This window comes from Pseudorasbora parva, chromosome 10 (assembly GCF_024679245.1).
Source record: "Pseudorasbora parva isolate DD20220531a chromosome 10, ASM2467924v1, whole genome shotgun sequence".
In the NCBI taxonomy this organism is placed as follows: Eukaryota; Metazoa; Chordata; class Actinopteri; order Cypriniformes; family Gobionidae; genus Pseudorasbora; species Pseudorasbora parva.
The window spans coordinates 11,599,386-11,606,186 of NC_090181.1; positions in this window are offsets into that span (position 1 = coordinate 11,599,386).

Below are 6,801 nucleotides of genomic sequence, written 5' to 3' on the forward strand. Positions count from 1 at the left end.
GTTTCGGCTCTAGGTTCTGAGGTTGTGGATTCAATGGTAGTTTCAGCTATAGATTCTATAGTTGTGGTTTCGCCTGTAGTTGTGTCTGGCATTAGAGAAGTTTTGGGGGTGTATATATTCCTTGCATCTAAAAAAAAAAACTACATAAAATACAATGATTTCGTATACATATACAAAGGGCACATATATATTATATATATTCACCTGCACAGTATGCCAAACTGCAGCTAGTTGGGTGCACAAACTTATAAATATAATAATCTCCTGGACAGGCTTTGACTTGAATAGGATTGGATTGGAAATAGCAGCAGTTATTGCTCCAGTGACCACAGACATCTCGAGTAACCACTCCATCCTCAACTGTTGGATGTCCTCCATTCAACCACAGTGGGACATAAGTGCCACAGCTATACTGATCAACACACGTGTCTGGCATCTGAGTGCTCTGTCCCCGAATGAAGAGACGGTACCATCCGTCCCAGCTGACCGCAGTGTCACACATTATTTCAGATGAATATTGATTGTTGGTGGCTCTCCATGGATCATCTAGCACATTGTAGTTGTAACAGGGGTCAACAGGGGGAGCTGTTTTTATGGACTCTTTAGAAAAATACATTGATGAATAATGTTATTTACTTATTTATAAAGTTATAGTAGTTGTGATATGAAATTGTAATCTCTAGAGCAACCCTTATTTAAGCTCTGTGACATGTTTTAAGTATTTTTTCCCCTTTAAGCCAAATCAACAATGAAAGTCAAGAAAGTACTTTACCAGTGGATGTGGTTTCGGCTCTAGATTCTGAGGTTGTGGATTCAATGGTAGTTTCTCTGGTTCTGGTTTCAGCTATAGATTCTATAGTTGTGGTTTCGCCTTTAGTGGTGTCTGGCATTACAGAAGTATTGGGGGTGTATATATTCCTTGCATCTAAAAAAAAATACTACATAAAATACAATGATTTCGTATACATATACAAAGGGCACATATATATTATATATATTCACCTGCACAGTATGCCAAACTGCAGCTAGTTGGGTGCACAAACTTATAAATATAATAATCTCCTGGACAGGCTTTGACTTGAATAGGATTGGATTGGAAATAGCAGCAGTTATTGCTCCAGTGACCACAGACATCTCGAGTAACCACTCCATCCTCAACTGTTGGATGTCCTCCATTCAACCACAGTGGGACATAAGTGCCACAGCTATACTGATCAACACACGTGTCTGGCATCTGAGAGCTCTGTCCCCGAATGAAGAGACGGTACCATCCGTCCCAGCTGACCGCAGTGTCACACATTATTTCAGATGAATATTGATTGTTGGTGGCTCTCCATGGATCATCTAGCACATTGTAGTTGTAGCAGGGGTCGACAGGGAGAGCTGTTTTTATGGACTCTTTAGAAAAATACATTGTTGAATGATGTCATTTTTTTATTCATACAGTTGTGGTACACTGTAAAAAATATATATTATGTGCTATTTACCTAAAATAATTATGGTAAAAATATTACATGAGTAGTTCTTTTTGAGTAGTTTATGGCTTGTTTTAATTGAATTTACCTGAATAAATCATGTCAAATCTCCTTAATTATTACGTTTTTGAAACAATTAAATATTTTTAGTGAAATGTGCTTATTTATTTTAAGTTGACTTAAAAAAGTAAAGAACTTGTTACTGTAACATTAGCAAAGATAATGCTCATTGAACAAATCAAAATACTTTTTTATATTATTATATTATTATTATTATATTATTATATTAGTATACATGCAGTTATCCACAACCTAACTCAAATATCTACTCTTCTGCACAATGGTATCCGTCAAAACATCATCATAAATAAACTCTTTCAAATGTCAAACATAACTGAACATTAAACATTAACAGATTTTACCTTCACTCAATTACACCCAAAATAACCCTTAATTTCAATATTAACTCTCCATATGTAAAGCATGCTGGAAACTAACAATGGTGTCTCTAAATAAAACGAGAGAGAGAGAGAGAGGGAGAGGGAGAGGGAGAGGGGGAGGGAGAGGGAGAGGGAGAGGGGGAGGGAGAGGGAGAGGGAGAGGGAGAGGGAGAGGGAGGGAGGGAGAGAGAGAGAGAGAGAGAGAGAGAGAGAGAGAGAGAGAGAGAGAGAGAGAGAGAGAGAGAGAGAGAGAGAGAGAGAGAGAGAGAGAGAGATTTTGGTCTGAACTCAGTCCAATGGCATGACAGAACATCACGAGGTAATGTCAAGACCAGAAAGCTATAAAGCGTACCCAGACCAAACATTGTCATTTCATGTGCATCAACAAGCACTTTTTGTGAATTGTCTGTCTTGTTTAATTCAATTAAATTCACATTTATTTGCACAGTGCTTTTCACAATGTATCATTTCAAAGCAGCTTTACAGAAAATGCATGTCTACATAAAAATATCATCCCTGCGTACGATTAACATGCACAGCCAGCTCTAAAAAATACATAAATAAATAAACACAGGGCTGGCTGTTTTATGACTTCATAAAATTTCCTGATGTGTACAGGAATGCACTATTGAGAGTTTTAGCTCTGTTCTTGTTGACTTTTGTTCTCGAAGGCAAAAAGTTGGGACCCACTTTATATTAGGTGGCCTTAACTACTATGTACTAACATTTTAATTAAGCATTTGATACAATGCACTTAATGTGTACTTACATGTTTTTACATTGTACTTACATAAAAAAAAAAAAACATTTACATTTGTAATTACACAGTTTGCACTTCCCTTACACCTAACCCTACCCTTAAACTTACCGATATCACCACACCTGTCCCTAACTCTACCCGTATCCCACCTCAATATCAGCAAAGGTGTTGCAATACAATTTGAACACAGTAAGTGCATTGTACCTATTTTTTGATGTAAGTACAAAGTACTTAAGGCCACCTAATGTAAAGTGGGGCCAAAAGTTGTATGCAATAAAGAGTCTAGTGGCACGGATCTCACGTTTGCCGACACAATGCATTAAATATATATGTAGTATTTTGTCCAGACCATGTTTATTTATCTGGTTAATCTTTGGCTGAATTAAATGATAAATACTTTTCTGACTAATTAATGAGTTTGATTAATTGATTAGTTCAGCCTTTCTTCTAGACTGTGTCTTGTCTTGTCAACTTGTCTGGTTGCTAATTGGCTGTATTTAATTATGAAGAATGAAATATTATAATGCGGTGCTACAGCTGTCCAGCTCGAAGGATGTGGATTTGCTGAACATCGAAAATTTAAGATTCGCCCTTAAGCCCCTGTGTTAACGCAGGCTGTTATTGTTAACTATGGCAGTGTCTTAAATATTTATTATTTTCAAAATCCATACATAAACGTTATTCTCTCAAAAATACAAGCATGTACATACTTGTTGCTCACAGTTTGTGCTGAATACAGTGTAATGACACTTGTGCCATTAATATGTTAAAGGCCCACTGAAATCAAAATTGAAGTTTTTAAGCTTTTAGTATGACTGTGTTAGCCTTAAAGTTATGAATAAGCTGGTATGTTCCAAACAATAACAAAATTTGCATTTAGGAGATATAAGCATTCAAAGTTTACAGTCTCTCACTTCCGTTAAAACAAATCTCAGATTTTGATGACATCATCGCAGACTTCACCTTCTCGTCAAATCTTCTTTCCAATCAAAATGCTCTCTAGAATCTAAAGCCTGCCCCCTACACTGCTGAAGCTGCGGCTGAAATCGGTCAGTTGTTAACACACATTTACTAATTTCTACATGGTGAAAGGCACACAGCACTATATATGCGATAGGAAACGATTCAGTGTAAATATGCTTTCATTTGAGGTGAATAAAGTCTGTTTTCACGTTAGTTTCACGCACTGCAGCAGCACACACACACACCAACGGCTGTGGTCTAAATTTAGACTACAGACACACGAAAGCGCAGCCCAGATCATATGCACGAGTCAGCGCAGACAACAAACATATCGACCCATATTAATTCTGTACAGAATGCTGCATTTCAAAGCACTATGGAGGAGATTATGATGATAAACAGTGTTGACTTTAAAAAAGGGGGAAACTGGCTTTACTAAACAGAAAGGTCTGCTCTAGTCAAACTGTATATTAACAAAACGCTATTGGCTGTTTCAAAAAAGGGGAGGAGCTGCTAACAGCTGGAGCCGTCACGTCAACACATTGAATAATGCGGCGCGCTCCAAAGCACTTCAGTGGGCCTTTAATAAGCAACTGAAAAAAGTACAATTGACAGAGCATGTCAAAACTTCTAAAGGGCCCCAAAACTTATTTTTTATTTTATTTTATTGATTTTTATTTTTATTTTGGGCAAGTAAAACATAAATAGCATCTTTTTGTTTGTGCGGTAATCCGTTGATGCGGACAGTTTGTGTGGTAATCCACACATGCAATAACAAAAACATTTCTTTTCCCATGTTATTTTCCCATTTGCCCAAAAAGGAGTGGGAAGAAAACGTCTCGGTTACGTATGTAACCCTCATTCCCTGAAGGAGGGAACAAATACATACATCGGACTTAAACCGACGAATTGGGGATCACTTCTGGGAGCCCCTATCAGCTTCGAGATATAGAAAACGGGCCAATGAACATTGGCGTGCGTGCTTTGCATATCGCACCCCGCCGCGCGGGTATAAAGCGGAAGCGATCGCCATGCACTGTTGTTTTTCACTGAAGAGCCGGACCTGTGGCTCAAACTGCAGTGACGGTACAGCAACTGTGGCGACGGGACGTACGTCGGACTTAGACCGACGAATTGGGATCCCTATGGAAAACGCCACAGTTACTACCACTTCCAGCACCCTGCGGGAGTCCCTCGGTCCCCGTTTCAATGGGCGGGGAATTTCCTGTAGGGAGAGTCACACTGCCATCCCACAAGACCCAGTCTGTGGACAATTGGATAATGCTGGGAAAGCGTGCTCCTGGAGGCCGCTGCGGAAGCCACACTCCCCCGAAGCAGATAAAGTGTGGAAATTACACGTATGGACTGGCCGTGGGCAGTACTACATACGGGAGTCCCAGGGGTGGCCCCGGCCCTGTCAGCGAGGCGCCACGAGCCAGCGCCCAGGAAGAGGCTACATCCCTGGTGGAGTGGGCTCTAATCCTGAGTGGGCAGGGCACGTCTTGGGACTCATAAGCCAAGACAATGGCATCCACTATCCAGTGGGCCATGCTCTGCTTGGAGACAGCCTTTCCCTTCTTCTGTCCTCCGTAACAGAGTAAGAGCTGCTCTGAGGTCCTAAAGCTTTGTGTTCTGTCCACATATGCCCGAAGTGCTCGGACAGGAAAGAGAAAAGCCAGGGCTGGGTCTGCCTCCTCCGAAGGCAGCGCTTGAAAGGCTCACCACCTGGTCCCGGAAGGGAGTGGTGGGAACCTTGGGCACGTATCCAGGCTGGGGTCTCAGGATTACGTTATGAGTAGTCCGGCCCGAATTCCAGGCACGATTCGTCGACCGAAAATGCCTGCAGGTCCCCTACCCTCTTGATAGAGGCCAATGCAGTCAGGAGTACTGTCTTTAGAGACAGAATTTTTAACTTCACTGACGGGACGCAGAGGTTCTTGGTGGCCTGCCACAGGCTGTGGCAGACACCATCACTTCCGCTAGAGCTCCCTCTACGAGGCACCTCTATGCGTTGAAGTGGAACCTGTTCGTTGACTGGTGCTCTTCTCACCAAGAAGACCCCCGAAGATGTTCGGTCGGGCCGTGCTTTCCTTTCTACAAGACGGCAAAGGCTCAAAGGGTGGTCTCTGAAGTGCACTAAGCACCAGAGACAGGTCCCAAGAAGGTATAGAGGGGGGGCAAGGCGGATTTATTCTCCCCCCTCAGGAACCTGAAGATCAGGTCGTGCTTCCCCAAATACTTACCTTCTACTAGTTCCTGATGGGCAGCGATTGTGGCCACATACACATTGAGGGTGGAGGGAGACAGCCTTCTCTCCAACCCGTCTTGTAGAAAGGAAAGCACGGCCCCGACCGAACATCTTCGGGGGTCTTCTCGGTGAGAAGAGCACCAGTCAACGAACAGGTTCCACTTCAACGCATAGAGGTGCCTCGTAGAGGGAGCTCTAGCGGAAGTGATGGTGTCTGCCACAGCCTGTGGCAGGCCACCTAGAACCTCTGCGTCCCGTCCAGGTACCAGACCTGGAGTTTCCAGGGAGGTGCCTTGCTCAGATGAATGGTCCAAGGAGGTGCTGTCGCAAGAAGCACTAGGTGCTGCCGCCGGCAGCGGGGTGGAGGCAGCAGCGGGCCGCCAGGGCAGGATAGGCGGCCCAGAACTGCTGGGCAAAGCTCTCGACCGTGTCTCCTAACAACCCAGCCGACGAAATAGGGGAGTCCAGGAACCGGGTCTTATCGGTCTCCCTCATATCGGCCAGGTTGAGACAGAGATGCCGCTCCTGGACCACCAAAGTGGACATTACCTGGCCAATAGTATGGGCGGCGGTTTTCGTTGCCCGTAGGGCGAGGTCAGTTGCCGTCCGGAGCTCCCGGAGGAGCTCCGGGCCAGGACTACCCTCGTGCATGTCCATGAGTGCCTGTGCTTGATGCACCTGAAGCAACGCCATGGCATGCAGGGCGGACGCGGCCTGGCCACAGGACCTGTAGGCCTTCGCGGTCAGACCGGAAGAGACTCTACAGGCCCTGGACGGGAGCTTCGGGTCGCCACGCCAGCTAGAGGTGGACGTCGGACACAGTTGCATTGCGACAGCCCGCTCCACCGGCGGGAGACTCTCAAACCCCCTGGCCTGCCCGCCGTCAAGGGTAGTGAGGAGGGAGGAGCCACCAGG